The sequence below is a fragment of the Sinocyclocheilus rhinocerous genome, unplaced genomic scaffold (genome assembly GCF_001515625.1).
Source record: "Sinocyclocheilus rhinocerous isolate Xijiao unplaced genomic scaffold, SAMN03320098_v1.1 scaffold89, whole genome shotgun sequence".
Classification (NCBI taxonomy): domain Eukaryota; kingdom Metazoa; phylum Chordata; class Actinopteri; order Cypriniformes; family Cyprinidae; genus Sinocyclocheilus; species Sinocyclocheilus rhinocerous.
Window position 1 is genome coordinate 311,037 of NW_015653489.1, and position 18,714 is coordinate 329,750.

Here is an 18,714-nt window from a genome sequence, read left to right on the forward strand (position 1 = left end):
GAAGATCTTGTTTACATCAAAACTGAAACCAAGCCGTTCACACAGAACGCATATTTCGTAGAGGGACATCTATCACCGTTGCACTCGCATCTTGCACAAAGGAGCCGCATGTTTAGCAAGCCATGTAAAATTAATGCAAGTTTAACTTTGAAAAAAACTTTATAGCGGGTTTTTCCCCATCCCACTGCATCTCGTGTTTTTAAATGAAAAATGTATTCTGTGTGATTGGCTTTCGGCCCTTTGTATTAAACTATGCATACATACATGATGCTGTTTTGTTTATAGTTGTTTAAGCAACTTAATTATAATTGGTTTATGAACATTATTTTAAACATTATGCACTTTTTCACATATAGTCATGTTATCTTATGCTTTGAATAAACGTGCATTAGTAATATTTTGCCCGATCCACCCTATTGTGGCCTTAGGAGAGAATCCAAAATCTTTTCTTCACCCTAACTGAAATTATGCATTTTAAATTTGAATATAATTTGAATTTTGATAATATTTAAGTAAAGAATTCGAATTTAGTTTTTCAGCCATTTTGACAGCCCTAGTTCTTATACTCCCAAAGGCTACGTTTATTTGATCATACTTACAGTAAAATAAGTAATCTAGTGAAATAATGCCACACATTAAAAGAACTGTTTTCCATTTTAAAATATATTTTAAATGTAATTTATTTCTGTGATCAAAGCTGAATTTTCAGCATCATTACTCCAGTCTTCAGTGTCACATGATCCTTCAGAAATCATTCTAATATGCTGCTGCTCAAGAAACATTTCTTATCCTGCTCCAATCTGATTAGCTGGCTTTACATATGCTTTGAATAAACGTGCATTAGTAATATTTTGCCCGATGCACCCTATTGTGGCCTTAGGAGAGAATCCAAAATCTTTTCTTCACCCTAACTGAAATTATGCATTTTAAATTTGAATATAATTTGAATTTTGATAATATTTAATTAAATAATTCGAATTTAGTTTTTAAGCCATTTTGACAGCCCTAGTTCTTATACTCCCAAAGGCTACGTTTATTTGATCATACTTACAGTAAAATAAGTAATCTAGTGAAATAATGCCACACATTAAAAGAACTGTTTTCCATTTTAAAATATATTTTAAATGTAATTTATTTCTGTGATCAAAGCTGAATTTTCAGCATCATTACTCCAGTCTTCAGTGTCACATGATCTTCAGAAATCATTCTAATATGCTGCTGCTCAAGAAACATTTCTTATCCTGCTCCAATCTGATTAGCTGGCTTTACACAAAACAGAGGAGAGCCCCTAAATCAGCTTTATGGATCTGAGATTTCTGTGAATGCAAATGTCTTTTGGATATTAGTCTATACTGTGCATAAAAATAGTCTAAAATCTGTTGTCGTTTAAACCAAATAAATACACACATAGCCTAATCAATCAATTCTACACAGTGTCAGTAAATTTAAAGAAAAGCACTTCATTAATGCTTTTGAATACAGACTTTTTTAATTAAATAATTTAAAAAAATATAAACATAAATAAATAAAAATAAAAACAGTAAAAAAAAATGAAAAATTAAAGTATAAAAAAGTTAAAGACGTTTAAATTTACCATAAAGAAAATGTACTGCACTAAGAAGTTTTTTTATATATAAATAAGTGTTTTACAAATTATTTTGTAGGGCTGGGTAAAAAATATCGATATCTCGATATTAATCGATTCTCATCGTTTAATGTGGAGTGACAGATCACTGTAGCGTCTCGATCAACAGACGCAGCAGCGTGAGGCGCACGTGAACTAATCATCTCCTCCATATTAATACCAGTTTCAGCACAAAATAAACATGACTAAATATCCGAAGGTAAGTTAAAAGGAAGTACGTCAAACAACACAACTTAGTCAAAACGTTATTTTCCAAGTATGAAGATATAGGCCTGTGATTCAAATGACATTGTTAAAAATAGCAAAGGCACCCACACGTCGCATCTGTGTATCTGTGTGAACTTCTCCTTCAGGGTTTGAAAGAATGAGTCTTTTAATGTTGCTATATTTATATCTCTCTAGGGATCAACAACAGTCACTTTCCTCATTCCCATTTCACGCAAAAGAAAAGTTTACCTATGTTCAAGTTTAAGAGGATCTGAAAGCAGAGCGGTACACATGGAGCTTGACGCTGAACGAGAGCGAGCGATTAAAGGGGTCATATGATGCGATTTCAATTTTTCCTTTCTCTTTGGAGTGTTACAAGCTCTTGGTGCATAAAGAAGATCTGTAAAGTTGCAAACACTAAAGTCTCAAAACCAAAGAAATATTCTTTATAAAAGTTAAGAGTTAACCACGCCTACCTAAAACGGCTCGTTCTAACACACCCCACATACCTACGTCACTATCTGGGAAGAGTTGCATAACGCCGCCCAAATAGTGACGTAGGTATGTGGGGAGAAAGGCGGGGCATAGAGGAGAAACAATATTGTATAGTATGTGGAAAATAATGTGTTTTTTGAACTTTAATCCGCATAAACACATTTCATTACACCAAATACACAAAATAATGTTCTTTTTAGCAGCATCATATGACCCCTTTAAAGCACAATGCAGGATAAACGTCTTTATCTGCACACCAACATATTTCCACATCGCCAATGCAAACAAATCAGCATGACTGTATGCAAAGACGCCTGCATCGTTGAAGAGATTTATGCAGATTGCCATGTCATGCACACAAAGCTTATTAATTCAAGTCTGTGATATTGCACCTTGAAAAAAATATATTTTGACTGTCGTGATGTTCATCCCATCTCATCAAGCATGAACTTTGTGACTTCTGAAACTTTAGATAGATGTCCGAATGAGTATGAGATAAACTGCACAATTCAATTCCGGCCGAGGATGAACTCTAATGAATATCGTGAAGTGAATATAATGGTGCTACCTGACCGCTCAGGTTTCCAGGTGCCACGGCTTAAAGACCAGTGGGAGAGTCATCGCTCTGTTGCTCAATCATGCCACCTCTGCAATATTTTTTTTTTTGACTGTCATGAACTTCATCTTATCAAGCATGAACTTTGTGACTTATGAAACTTTAGATAGATGTCCGAATGACTGCGAGACAAATTGCACGATTCAATTTCGGCCGAGGATGAACTCTAATGAATTTCGTGAAGTGAATATAATGGCGCTACCTGACCGCTCAGGTTTCCAGGTGCCGCGGCTTAAAGACCAGTGGGAGAGTCATCGCTCTGTTGCTCAATCACGCCGCCTCTGCAATAAACAGTGGGAGGCCAATTAGAGCATGGAGCTCTCGCTTGAGATGACAGGAGGTGATTCTCTGAGACCCCGATAAGGATTATTGCGGCTGAATGGCTATAACGCATAAATTATCAGGCTCTCAAGTACAACTCTTCAGGGAAAAGGGATCCCTGATTAAAAAGCACGGCCTATATTTGTGTTGATGAGCTGCAGTGTCCAAACATTGAACATGGCTCCTATAAAAAATATCAGTATTAGTGCTGGCTAAAGCAAGTGTATTGCTCATACCAAGGGTCAGGGATCTGAACAAATACCTACTCATTTGAATTAAGCACTTTTTTGTCGACAACTAATAACTTATTCAAAAACACACTTAAAGGAATAGTTCACCCAAAACTGAAAACTTGCTGAAATTTGACTCATCCTCTGGCCATTCGAGCTGAAATTTGACTCATCCTCTGGCCATTCGAGCTATAGATGAGTTGTAGCATGCCATCACTTGCTCAGCAATGGATCCTCTGCAGTGAATGGGTGCCGTCAGAATGAGAGTCCAAACAGCTGATAAAAACATCACAATAATCCACACCACTCCAGTCCATCAGTTAACATCTGGAGAAGTGAAAAGAGACGTGTTTGCGTGTGTTTCTGACTAAAATACAAGTCCTCTATCCATAATATCTCATCTGAAACGGGAACGATTTGGTGGATTTTTTTCACTGGAGGAAGCGTTATTTTTTAGATTGTGGACTCTTATTTAGGCCAGAAGTGACAGTTTAAAGTTGAAACGTCTTAATGATTCATTTGTTTCTTACAAGCACTCAGATTTTGGTTTCTTAAGATGTTAACTGATGGACTGGAGTGGTGTGGATTACTGTGATGTTTTTATCAGCTGTTTGGACTCTCATTCTGACGGCACCCATTCACTGCAGAGCATCCATTGCTGAGCAAAATATTTCTCAAAATATGATGAAGAAACAAACTAATCTTGGATGGCCTGAAAATGAGTACATAACTATTTGATACTTATACATTAATTCACAATATTTGAAAATAAAAATAATAAAATAATTATTTTTTTGGAGAATGATTTAAACGTAAAAAGTATAAGAAAATGTTATTACAGTACTTTTTACTTGGCGGTTGTCATTCAATTGGAACAGTTCTTGAAAATCGTATAAAAACCATATGAAACGAACATGAATACAAAGAGTACGTTTATCAAAGGCAAAGCCTGTTCTGATGGGCAGATGAAGACTGCCAAACAGCCCTATTGATCGGTGACGCTGACATCAATTCCCATCTACATCTCTCTTATTTTCTAACTGCCCTTGAGGGTCAACAATCTATTGTGATGAGAGACACTACTGGTCCTTCTAGAAGATGAACAAATAAAACACCAGCCAAGACAGAAAATACATGTCTGCTAAATGGGGCTATTGTTTCAAACATTATAACAGCGTCTGCAAAGGACAGCATGTGTGGCCCAAGGCTTTCAAAACACGTTCCACTGAGGTCAGGGTGTGATGTTTTCTCCTGTCAGGCACTTCAACAACGGTGAAAGCAGGGAAAAGCAATATCACAGCAACTCAACACCTCCCCCAAGCACTAAAAACCCATGAAAAACTCTGAAGGCTGAGAATGAGGAAATAAATGTGCTAAATATAATTAAAACAGGTTACGTGGGAACTGCGTTTGTTCTATTATTTCCCTATAAGATCCAGCAGTAACATTTATTATGGGAAGCATCACTGTTAGCACTGCTTATAAGTGTTAGGGATTTGAACAACCTCTAACCCTATTAAATTTTGGCATGTTACTCATCTTGCACAAACATGAATGATATATTGAATCAAGCAGCTTGTTGAGGAGAGATGTGCTATTATTTTAATAAGCTATCTGACTTTAAGGAATAGTTCACCCAAACATTAATTAATTTGATCTCACGGCCCTCAGGCCATCCAAGATGTTGATGAGTTTGTTTCTTTGTCAGATTTGAAGAAATGTAGCATTGCATCACTTGCTCATCAATGGATCCTCTGCAGTGAATGGGTGCCGTCAGAATGAGAGTCCAGTCAGTGGATAACACCGTCACAATTACATTATCACAATAATCCGCAAGTTTCAATTAACATCTTGAAAAGCCAAAATCTGCGTGTTTGTAAGTCTATAATCCATAACGCTTCCTTCAGTGAAAAAGTCCATCTCCTGTTGTCTCTCACATCAAAATCCACCGACATATTTGTGTAGAGCGGTTTTGGACTGTTTTAGCTCGTAAACGGTGCTTGATCAGTGCAGATTTCTCTCTTGATTCAGACCAGATGACTTTTCACTGGAGGAAGCATTATTATGGATTATGGACCTGTATTTTAGCTAGAAGCAACTGAATTAAAAAAAACTTAATTACAGATTTGTTTCTAACAAACACAGATTTTGGGCTTCACGTGCTCTTAACTGATGGACTGGAGTGGTGTGGATTATTGTGGTGTTTTTATCAGCTGTTTGGACTCTCATTCTGATGGCACCCATTCACTGCAGAGGATCCATTGGTGAGACAGTGATAGAATGCTACATTTCTCCAAAACTGATGAAGAAACAAACTCATCTTGGATGGTCTGAGGGTGAGTAAATTTTCATTTTTGAGTTTTATATTCCAGATTGTTGCCTGCTGGAATTTAAAATGGACTAAACATTTTACAATTTAAATTAAGGGATGAACACAAAATGTACCGAGACAGAAGATTTGTACATTCCAAATGCATGTCAAAATATTTTTTATCCTTATCAGTAGCAGACACAACTGAAAAAAAAGTCCCACTTTGGCTGAGCCATGCTGTCCTCTACCTCCAACAACACTTAAAAGATCAACAGTTTATATTATTCAAAATAGTGCACGTCTCAAACTAGTGGAAGAAACCCTCTCATGGCACTGCTTTCATATGGATGAGATTAAGACGTCTGAAATCCCTCGGCTCTGACACTCACTGGATGTAATGGACGTGACGTCGAAACCATCATGGGAGGAAAATGCAGCTTTAAAAAGAGGACAGGTGTGCGGGGGAAATACTCCACATATGAAATGTGTCCAAGTCTGCAGAAAGGACCGTCATCACATGATTCCACCCACTGATTTGATTTTTTTTTTTGGTTTGCTTGGACAGTCGTACTCTCAAACTAAGGCCAGAAACACTCTGTGCAAGCATACAAATGCAAATGCTTGGTCAACGCATTCATGAGTGCCATCTTGTCATACATACTAATGTGAGTTAGCACAGTACATTTCAGGCAAAAAATGTTGCCTATAAATTGTATTTTAAATGTGATTATGATTTCTGCTCTGCACAGTTAATTAAGCATGTTTGCCCGCTGGTTATTTATTCTAAAAAAATTCTTTTTTTTTGTGACATTGGCATTATTTTGCATTGGTAGCAAGCCTCTACAAGCTTTTATAATTGGAGTTGCCAAATGTCAAGAGTTTAAAACCTCCAATTAGAACATTTCTCTTAAATGGATATATTTTCTGCCCAGTGACATTCGATATATATCCCACTGAAAAACGATAACATAATTTGGAATTCTTGGAGTTAATTGTAGGATTTTCAGTGGCTTAGCTTTTGAAAGAAGATTCTTGTTGTACCAGTTTTCATAAATATAAAGAGTGTGGTAATTCATATGATGACTAATACATCACGAAACTATGCAATTTGACATTCTCTTGATTTGTGATTATTTGAAAATGTAGTAATTCTGATGAAATGTAAAATGAAATTCCTAAAATAACAATAATCATGATTAATAATTAGGAATTCAGCTGTTTGGACTCTCATTCTGACGGCACCCATTCACTGCAGAGGATCCATTGGTGAGACAGTGATAGAATGCTACATTTCTCCAAAACTGATGAAGAAACAAACTCATCTTGGATGGTCTGAGGGTGAGTAAATTTTCATTTTTGAGTTTTATATTCCAGATTGTTGCCTGCTGGAATTTAAAATGGACTAAACATTTTACAATTTAAATTAAGGGATGAACACAAAATGTACCGAGACAGAAGATTTGTACATTCCAAATGCATGTCAAAATATTTTTTATCCTTATCAGTAGCAGACACAACTGAAAAAAAAGTCCCACTTTGGCTGAGCCATGCTGTCCTCTACCTCCAACAACACTTAAAAGATCAACAGTTTATATTATTCAAAATAGTGCACGTCTCAAACTAGTGGAAGAAACCCTCTCATGGCACTGCTTTCATATGGATGAGATTAAGACGTCTGAAATCCCTCGGCTCTGACACTCACTGGATGTAATGGACGTGACGTCGAAACCATCATGGGAGGAAAATGCAGCTTTAAAAAGAGGACAGGTCTGCGGGGGAAATACTCCACATATGAAATGTGTCCAAGTCTGCAGAAAGGACCGTCATCACATGATTCCACCCACTGATTTGATTTTTTTTTTTGGTTTGCTTGGACAGTCGTACTCTCAAACTAAGGCCAGAAACACTCTGTGCAAGCATACAAATGCAAATGCTTGGTCAACGCATTCATGAGTGCCATCTTGTCATACATACTAATGTGAGTTAGCACAGTACATTTCAGGCAAAAAATGTTGCCTATAAATTGTATTTTAAATGTGATTATGATTTCTGCTCTGCACAGTTAATTAAGCATGTTTGCCCGCTGGTTATTTATTCTAAAAAAATTCTTTTTTTTTGTGACATTGGCATTATTTTGCATTGGTAGCAAGCCTCTACAAGCTTTTATAATTGGAGTTGCCAAATGTCAAGAGTTTAAAACCTCCAATTAGAACATTTCTCTTAAATGGATATATTTTCTGCCCAGTGACATTCGATATATATCCCACTGAAAAACGATAACATAATTTGGAATTCTTGGAGTTAATTGTAGGATTTTCAGTGGCTTAGCTTTTGAAAGAAGATTCTTGTTGTACCAGTTTTCATAAATATAAAGAGTGTGGTAATTCATATGATGACTAATACATCACGAAACTATGCAATTTGACATTCTCTTGATTTGTGATTATTTGAAAATGTAGTAATTCTGATGAAATGTAAAATGAAATTCCTAAAATAACAATAATCATGATTAATAATTAGGAATTATAATTTTTGAGAAAAATAATGATTATCAGTTTAACCATTATGCTACAACCCTGAAAAAACATTGTAACTGTTTTGTGTTTTATCACATTTTGTAAATGGATACAATTTGAAATGAGTTATGTATTATTAAATTGTCACTATCCTCTTTTAGACAGTAGGGTCATTGTGTCAAATCGACCAAATTTCAGAAACTTCCCAGGTCAAATTTCAGAAGAAAGATAAACATGCATAGTGATGAAAGCCAAAATATTAAATGTCATGGATGCATCCGAGTAACCCCCTATTTTGTAGAGAAGAGTCAAAATGACAGTTTTCACCTGAGATTACAGCATGCTAAAAATCACTTCACAAAGATGGCAGCATTGTTATATTATTTTTACACAGAGATTGGTAGGTCTACTAGTAAAATCTGTTGACTTTAGCAATCTTTGTGGCATCATATGCCAATGGTGACCATCCAAAAATGGGGAAAAGCCCTTATATGGTTCCAGATACATTTCTAGTTTCAACATTATTTATTCCTCAGACATTCCCCGTTAAAAACAGTAAGTATCAGCTGTATACAAAATGACCAACCTTTTGGTTTCGACCACTGAATATGGTTATTATCCAACAATCTGGACATGAAGGTGCATCTTGGACTGAAGCATATGGGGCCTTAAAAATAAAGATACCAGAAGGAAAGTTTAAGGCATGAAAACTTTGGAGAACTAACTTAAAAAGTGCTTTTTCCCATATTTGAATGGTCACCATTGCCATATATTGCAAGAAAGATTGCTCAAGTCAACAGCTTTCACTAATAGACCTACCAATCTCAGTGTAAAAAACAAACAAACAAACAATCCTGCCATCTATCTTAAGTCATTTTAACCATCCCGTAATTTAGCTCCAAATCTCAGGTGAAAACTGACCTCTACAAATAGTGGATTACTCAGTAAATATACATCCATGATGCTTAATATTTTGGCTATTTCTTCATTTATGTATCAAAAATTCAAGCCGGGGACCTCTGGTTGAGTTGAAATTTACTCTCAGCTATATCTTAGAACAGGACATGAAGTCTATCCAGTAACAATGCAAGATCACAGGCATCAGACTGACTTTCTTGCATGGCCATTACTTGTAGCAGGAATGGGGTTTTACGGTGAAGCTTTCATCAGGGAACAGCACTTCCAACTGCAGGCACCTGATCTTGTCAATATTTCTGAGTTATCTTCTTATAATTTCCACAAAGTCTTCTTATGGATTTGCACTTTAATTGGCAGACAAATGTGACAAAATAAAAGAAACTTTAGAAGAAGAAACATTCATCATAAAACTAGGCCACTTCCAGTCTCACTTTAAAAATGTGTAATATCTAGTTTCTCTCTAAATGAAACCGTAGTGTGATATTCCAGCTCACAGCTGGGATAAATCCTTAAAAATGCAACACTGCACAGCTCAGTTGATTTGTTCATGTAGTCTTGATTACTCATAGACAGACACCATGCATTATTTAATCAGACCAGCAGCAGAAATCTTCAACAGTCCAATGGATTTGCACTTTAATTGGCAGACAAATGTGACAAAATAAAAGAAACTTTAGAAGAAGAAACATTCATCATAAAACTAGGCCACTTCCAGTCTCACTTTAAAAATGTGTAATATCTAGTTTCTCTCTAAATGAAACCGTAGTGTGATATTCCAGCTCACAGCTGGGATAAATCCTTAAAAATGCAACACTGCACAGCTCAGTTGATTTGTTCATGTAGTCTTGATTACTCATAGACAGACACCATGCATTATTTAATCAGACCAGCAGCAGAAATCTTCAACAGTCCAGAACAAACTGTAATGTTTCAATGTTTTCGATCGCAATTAGGAATCCCCACTTGAAAACACAAATGCATGAACTGAGTGAGTCTTGACAAAAACTCAACATCTGTGAGGCCTACTATTTCAGCCCAGTAATTCCTTTAAGCAATCAAAAAAGGTCAAACCAGGATCAAGCCAAAACAAGCAGAGTAGCAGCTGAATGTCCGTAGATTCAGAGGGCCGGCAGAGTGTTTCCGCTGCAGTCTGCTATTAAATGTCTCGTCTCAGAGATATTTGCACAAGTGTCATCTCAGTAAAACCTCTGCTTTCATTAATGTTCCCTGTCGCCTGACTGACATTTACATTGCAGCACTGCAAAAGATCATACATTGTCATTTTAATGTAAAATCTACTCTACAACATTTCAATATGCCAAAGGACACTTGTGTTTTTCATTCTTGTCTTTAGCAGCAGAACTAGCAATGGGGAATTTCCAGGACATTTCCAGGTTATATTTTACCCCTCCAAATCAAAAAACAATTATATTTGTTTGCCTCAAAAAAAAAAAAAAATTAAGCAAATTGAATTTTTCATTTTTTTTTATTATGCTTTTACTTCTAAATGTGATAACTTGTCTATCATTTAGTTAGTTTCTGAATTCAATTAAAACATATGGGGCCCTATCATACACCCGGCGCAATGTGGCGCAAGGGTTTTTGCTAGTTTCAGCCCGATGCAGTTCTCATTTTCCCGTCCTGCGCCGCGTTGTTTAAATAGCAAATGCATTTGCACCCATTTCATTTGTGCGCCCATGAGCGTGCTGGTCTAAAAAAGAGGTGTGTTCAGGAGACTCTGATTGGTTTATTGCACGTTACACCCAAAAAACACCCATTACTCATTAAGAGAATAGGGACAACCCGTTTAGACCATGCACGCCGACCATTTAAACTATCAAAAGTGGATTCGGACACGCCCTGAGTGCACCTGTGCCGCGTGCTTTAGACCATGCACTTAGATCGTTAAAACAGGGCCCATGATCTTGAAATGCTGCAATCTGACTGGCTGAGCAGTAGGGGTATGTGATATTGACAAAAATTATATATCTCAATATTTTTGTGATTTTATGACACTAAAACCACCAGTAGGTGGCGGCAGGTTCCTGTTCCTTGCACCGATTCATTTAGAAACAAATCAAGAGACTGTCTTCATGAATGAATCATTGAATCACTGATTCATTCAAAAACAGATTCATTCAGGAACAAAAACCTGCAATGTTGCTCTGAGATGCACAAATGTTCTTCTCTGGATTAGTTTGGAGCCATTTTCATTGGCAAAACCGAAAAAAGACAACATTGTGTCTAAAATGTAACTTTTTTTTTTACTGTTGTATGAAGTCAATATCAGCAGCATTCTAGAAGTTGGTTCACAAAGAACAAGTTGTCTTGCACTGCCTTTTTCTTTCTTTCTTTCTTTCTTTACATGCACTACACAGATGTCTTTGACCATTGTGCCATACTGCTGCTTTTTAAGCATCTCTTGCAGGATGGGCACATTTTTAAGACGCTGTCAAGTTTTAAAAATGCACCTTGAGATTGTGTCCTATTTATGTCTTATTAGAGCAACATCACACTCATAATCAAGCTGAACACCAGCACGGCTGTGATTAATCCTAATAAATAATCAGATGAATCCAAATGAAAGCACTTGACAGCATTTTATGAATTCATCACTGCGGCTGTCAGCAGAAAACTAAACTTCATCAATTAAAAGAAGCAAAGCAGGTCCACTGAACAGTTACTTACTTTTTAAAATGTCAGTTGCTTTTTTTGCGTATGCTTTATTTCTGTTGCTCAGCAGCAGGTCACTGTTCACGTCTTCTCTCCATCTGACAATTATTTTCAGACGCTTCAAAGTTCTTTTTCAGGCATGCAAGCTGTTTTAAGACTTGCTTTTCTTGAGTTTCTGTAACTACCTACATTCAATATTTGCTCCAATATTTCTACTCCATATTCTCCATTCCATATTTCCATTTCCAATCAGTGTTACTGGACAGTAGTTTTAGTTTTGTAACACAAAATGTAGATTTCTGTCTGTGATCTAAATGGTTGTTGGTCATTAATAAAAATGTTGACATTTTTGCTTGAAGCGTTATCTTTTTTTTTTTTTTACAACCAATGCCACTTTCTTCAATATTTTGTTTTAAAATAAATTAAAATAAAACAAATAGATTTATCTATGACTTAAATGTTCAAATGCTTTTGGGGTGCACTAAATTATACTTATATGACTTATTATACGACTAAATCCAGCAACCTCACCGCAAAATCATTATTTAATTACAAATCCAAAATATTATAATTTTGTTCAAAGGCAAAACATTTTTTGCAATCTAAATAAATGATACATGCATGCTTTCATGCCGCTATCAAGGCCCTGAAAATATCTTGACAACTCATTAGTGATTCCATCCAGCAATCAAGTCTATTCTGTCTTAAAATGTTAAATTAAGCTGTCAAAAACGGTTCCCAATGTAAGAGCTTCTTCAATGAAATGAGGAAAAGCAAATTCATACAATGAATTTGTCAGTGACAGGAAGCTTTTAGTATTAAACACACACACACTTTCCACTCAATGACCAGCCATGGTTCATTGATTACCTTATCACAGGAATGTCAAAAGAGAAACGCTCGCTCATTTCTATTTCTGTGCGGAGAGAGAGAGAGGAGCAAGCTTTATGACAGTGCATTTCTGCTTGAAAGAATATTCAAATGACACCAACTATCTCTCAACGACAACATAAAGCAATAAAACCAACAGAAAAGCCACAGGAGTGCTCATGGACGCTCTGCTCTTGAGTAAGCAGAGCATCCTTCATGCTCCAACCTTTGAGTTGTGCGAACGTCCTCCATTTAGAGACGAGTATGTATGTGCGTTTAGTGCATTATGATAAGAAATGCCTCTTTACTTTCAATCTAGATTGAAAGAGCAAAAAAGACTGGATTCTGTGGTGCTCTTTCAGACCGGTTTCAGTCACTGTATTGAGACATATATATATATTTGCCGTCATTAAACACTTTAATAGTTCTTCTAAGCTGGTAAATGTGAATTAAATCCCTTTATGTGACTGGTATCCAAACCCTCTCGCCGTTAAACATCTCTTTGAATGCTATAAGGCGGGATAAAATGATACACAAAGATACATTTAAATACTCCAGTAATTTCCTCTCGAACAGCCAAGCATCAAACAAGCGTAAGGAAATAAACTCATTCACCGCTGATCCCCTATTTCCTTTAGTCAAAGACTAGGCAGGATCTAAGCCAGGATTTAATCTAAGTCCTCGCTGCACAGAGTGTAAAGAGCAGCAAATTGAGCTCTACAAGAACAGACTACAGTGCAACACAAAAATCAGAGGCGCAGACAGACCGCTCAAAGCATCAGCCGGAGGAATACAATGCCTTCAACAGCACTGATAAACCTTATATGAAGTGAAGGCAGAGAGGCTTAGTGGTTTTGTGGAAGGTCACAATCCATCTCAGACCAGGAGAAACACAACATGAAGGGCTAAAGAGATGCTGGAATAAACCAGATAGAAAGACGCTGGAATGAAACGAAAGCATCGCTGTGTGAGGTTCACACTAAAACTAGCGCAGCATGAAATTCAAAAAGCTGTCCCTATTACCTGTGCACTAGAATTTAAGTCTTCAGAATTCATGCGATTATGTGAGAAACTAACCAGTATTATTCGCTGATCATTTTCCTCTCCAGTAAACCGGATAACTAATCATTCAAAACAGTGTTGTGAACTGAATCAACCGATTCTTTGAAAAGATTCGACTCCAAAGAATGATTCATAAATCAGACTTCACTTATTCTGTCATAAATGTGCCGTGGAGAGCCAAGGTGGTCATGAATTATGTAAATTCGGCAACCAAAAATATTCATCTGAAACATTTTCTTTTTTAAATACACAACAGAAAGGACATTCATAGGGCCCTATTATTGTAAATAAGTAAATAAAGAAGATGTTTTTATGAATTTTAATGAAGACTTTGAACATAATGCATAAACAAACGATATGGACCATTTTACTTTTGTGGTGCTTTTGTAGCTTTTTTGAAAATTGAAAGCTCTAGTCCTCATCACTGCAACTGCATGAAAAGGCACAACAACATTTCTCAAAGTTCTCAGACCAGGAGAAACACAACATGAAGGGCTAAAGAGATGCTGGGATAAACCAGATAGAAAGAAAGACGCTGGAATGAAACGAAAGCATCGCTGTGTGAGGTTCACACTAAAACTAGCGCAGCATGAAACTCAAAAAGCTGTCCCTATTACCTGTGCACTAGAATTTAAGTCTTCAGAATTCATGCGATTATGTGAGAAACTAACCAGTATTATTCGCTGATCATTTTCCTCTCCAGTAAACCGGATAACTAATCATTCAAAACAGTGTTGTGAACTGAATCAACCGATTCTTTGAAAAGATTCGACTCCAAAGAATGATTCATAAATCAGACTTCACTTATTCTGTCATAAATGTGCCGTGGAGAGCCAAGGTGGTCATGAATTATGTAAATTCGGCAACCAAAAATATTCATCTGAAACATTTTCTTTTTTAAATACACAACAGAAAGGACATTCATAGGGCCCTATTATTGTAAATAAGTAAATAAAGAAGATGTTTTTATGAATTTTAATGAAGACTTTGAACATAATGCATAAACAAACGATATGGACCATTTTACTTTTGTGGTGCTTTTGTAGCTTTTTTGAAAATTGAAAGCTCTAGTCCTCATCACTGCAACTGCATGAAAAGGCACAACAACATTTCTCAAAGTTTCTAAGAGATGATTTAAAAAGTTTGCTTTTTTGACAGAAAGAGAAGTGACTGGATGAAAGAATGACAGAAGTGTAAAACGCACTGCTTTCGATCGATACTGTTCTGCAACAGAGAGCTCGCATTCAATAAAAACAGCTGTGGTTTGCACAATATTAGAATTACCTCTCTGCTTCCCACTGAGTCTAAACAACCCAAACTTTGATCATTCACAAGAAACCGGCCGCTCATCATCTTATTGAGAATGAGGCCTATAACTGTCATGCACTGATACCCGTTGGTGGTTGTGCATTTCTCTTGTGCTGCTAGGATACAAAGCTTTTCATGTGAATCATACAGACGTGTTATTGCTGCAGTCCTGACACTCACTCGCTTTGCGCCATTCCATGCGCTCCACACTCCAAAAACACTGAAAACCTACAGCGCACAGAGGAAAACGACAAAACAGGGTGCGATTCAATTATTGCTCCACCAAGAGCCCATTTCTACCAGCACACCTGGTGTGAATATTAAGATGATCATAAAGCATATTTAACAACAGTTTAAATGCATCACGTCGCTTCACTGTGAACATTTTCCCAAATATCTTAGCGCTTAACTGTCGGCAGTCATACCACACAATTCAACAAATTATTTATAATTACTTTCTAATAACTCGGGTTGACAGTCAACAAGCACTAAGACTAAATTACTCAAAATCTAACAAATATGAGGCGAGACTGAAACGGTCAAACTTAATAGGCCTACAGTATTTGTGCTAGAATATAATATTTCAGCTTAGGTTAAAGAAAAGAAAAACTGACACTGATATGAAATCTAGAAATTTGAGTAATAAGAAAATTCTCCATTAAACCATATATACATATACATATATATACATATAAGGGCAGTGTTTCTCAACCAGTGTGGTTTTAGTGGTCCTTGACATAAGGCCAGGGGGTCCGTATAAAGTATGAATTTTTGTATAAATTTTGTATATTTTGACATGACATGTTCCCATGGGAAAGGTTGACGCGAATTACAAGGACATTCGCGGGCTTCATTGCACCGGATGCGCACTTTGTTTGATGTTACACTTGAAGTGTGCAGTCTCGCCCATCGGTATTTTCCTTACAAATGCTCTACGAAGTCATCAAGTGGTTTAATGCACTTGCGTCTCAAAATGGTTTTATGACGCACAATTAATGTAAACACAGCCAGTTATGTCTTAAGGGATTAAACGGACAGGACAAACCACATTAGTTCTTATATTTCAAAAGAGATCCGTGCGTGAATGCAGCTTAAAGGGGTCATATGATGCGATTTCAAGTTTTCCTTTCTCTTTGGAGTGTTACAAGCTCTTGGTGCATAAAGAAGATCTGTAAAGTTGCAAAGACTAAAGTCTCAAATCCAAAGAGATATTCTTTATAAAAGTTAAGAGTCAGCCACACCTACCTAAAACGGCTCGTTCTAACACGCCCCCACACTGTAAACCCGAACAGTACTACTAACTTATAAAGATTAAGAACACTGCAATTAAAGTCTGTTAAATCGTTGATCTCCCGCTGTCTATGATGTCATAGTAAAAAACAGCAGTAAAGATGAAGAAAAATCACTCACAGTTCTTGAATGGAAAACGTTCAGATAATCTTAAATACTAAAAGCACTCTGTTTGCTTGTTGTAATTTGTTTCTATGCTCCTCTTTATTATTTGCTACTTGCTTGTATGTTTTGAAGTTACATTAGTTTAAAATTGTTAACATACAACTGTTTAATTATTTTTTTCAATTTGTAATTATTTTTAAAAGTACTTAATTCATTATGTAAGGATATGTAAATGTAAGGATTTTAAGATTCTCAAGTCGGTAAACTAATTAATTAATAAGGGGGGGGGAAGTAGATCAAGAATCGTTCTGGAATCGGATCGTGACTCACAGAATTATTCTGGAATCGGATCGTGACTCCTAGAATCGGAATCAGATCGGATCGTGAGGTCTGTATATTCCACTAATAACTGGAATCAATAAGGATGTTTATTGTAATTGCATGCGTGCCAGTTCAGTTCATTTTGCAAGTCATGATTCAACTAAACAAAGTCATGTATACAATTCAAATAAATATAAATATAATATAAAACAATTCATATTCCGCGTGTTAATAAAATTGCAATACGATGCTCTTACAGCCAACTCACTTATCGGTTCTCAGCGCATCACGAATCAAACACCTGTCTCGGTTACTGAACGAATCATACGAGAACGAATCGTTCAGACTGTTTTAACCGGTTCCAAGGGTTCATTTAAAAAGATCCGACTCAAATGAACAATTCGTTTCAAGAATCATATAGCCTACTCGTCGGGACTGCTGTGACGTAACAGAAGGGAGGCGTAAAACAGTTTAGCTTGACACATTGTTCTCATTTACGGTAACCATAGTTTACACCAATTTCTATAATTATTGTTCTTTTCTAAAACGTTAATGAACATGACATTTCACTTATGCAATATGTTGTCTTTTTTTTTTTTTTGTAACAGTGGCTAATAACTCGAAGTAATCATAGTTTATTATGTAGCACTTATACCTAGCATTTTGTAGTTGAATAATGATTTATGTAAGAGAACGTTTAAACTGCCCAGAAACATTAGTCCAAATGACTTACTCAAAAGTATAGATTCCGTACACCTTGCATTCGCGTTATTAACATGACAAGAAGTGACATGTTAAAGTGTTTAAAAGCGCAGTGCGGCGTGCTCTGGAACATGATGCCGTTGCGCTTGAAATAACACGGAAAAGCGTAAACTTAAGCTTCAGTGCTGCAATGCATGAGAACGATCTCCCTGTGTTTAAGTTATACGAGCGCTCTCACCTCAGATGAAGAGCGAGGAAGTGTCCAAGCCCACCGCGGAGAACATAAACACTCCAGAGCCGGCGACAGTCTCCGGTGCTCGGCTGCTGAGCTGCGCTGGGGTCGCCTCGGTGTGCGGTGATGCTCCAGCGCATGCAGCACTGCTGGAGAACGGCTGGGGTCCAGCGGCAGACTAGAAGAGCCAGCGAGCAGTATCGCTGCTGTCAGAGCGGAGGTAAACACGAGGCATTATGGGAATCTGGAGGAGCAACGTGCTTTATTCACGCGGGGAAGCACACAGCGACATCTAGGGTGCAACAATGTTTCATATAGACACAAACAGGAAGTATCATGACACTAGCGTTTTTATTTGGGCATGGTACTATGGTAATACCATGGCAATGATGGCATTCTATGAAATATTTTAGAGTATTTATAGGGACTTTTTGTATATGCGTGTGTTGTGGCATACTGACGGATCACAAAAAGAAAATCCACATTTGGAAAAAAAAACTATCAAAATAGCATAGATTAAAAATACTTTATTCAAAATAACAAAAAAAAAACACACTAATTAATTAGATATGGATTTACTGCCTGTGATCCACACACTCACTCTTTCAAACTACTCCGAACAACCCAATAATGATAATTAGACAAGCATTGAATCAATTTTGTCTTTGTGTGCTCTTTCCTAATGAAACACTTTTGTCCTTCCAAAAAGAAAATCCACATTTGGAAAAAAAACGATCAAAATAGCATAGATTAAAAATACTTTATTCAAAATAAAAAATAAAAAATAAACACTAATTAATTAGATATGGATTTACTGCCTGTGATCCACACACTCACTCTTTCAAACTACTCCGAACAACCCAATAATGATAATTAGACAAGCATTGAATCA

The 18,714-nt window shown here is 36.6% G+C and overlaps 1 protein-coding gene across 1 annotated transcript in view; it reads right to left on the bottom strand.

Moving 5' to 3' along the window:
• The window catches only part of LOC107716365 (ecto-NOX disulfide-thiol exchanger 2-like), a 253,672-nt gene extending 235,536 nt beyond the window's left edge, over nucleotides 1-18,136 (bottom strand). Inside the window, exon 1 of the mRNA XM_016522775.1 lies at nucleotides 17,829-18,136. The gene's annotated coding sequence lies outside the window, so the exon portion shown is untranslated. The remainder of the gene's footprint in view (nucleotides 1-17,828) is intronic.
• Between the last annotated feature and the right edge of the window lie 578 nt (nucleotides 18,137-18,714).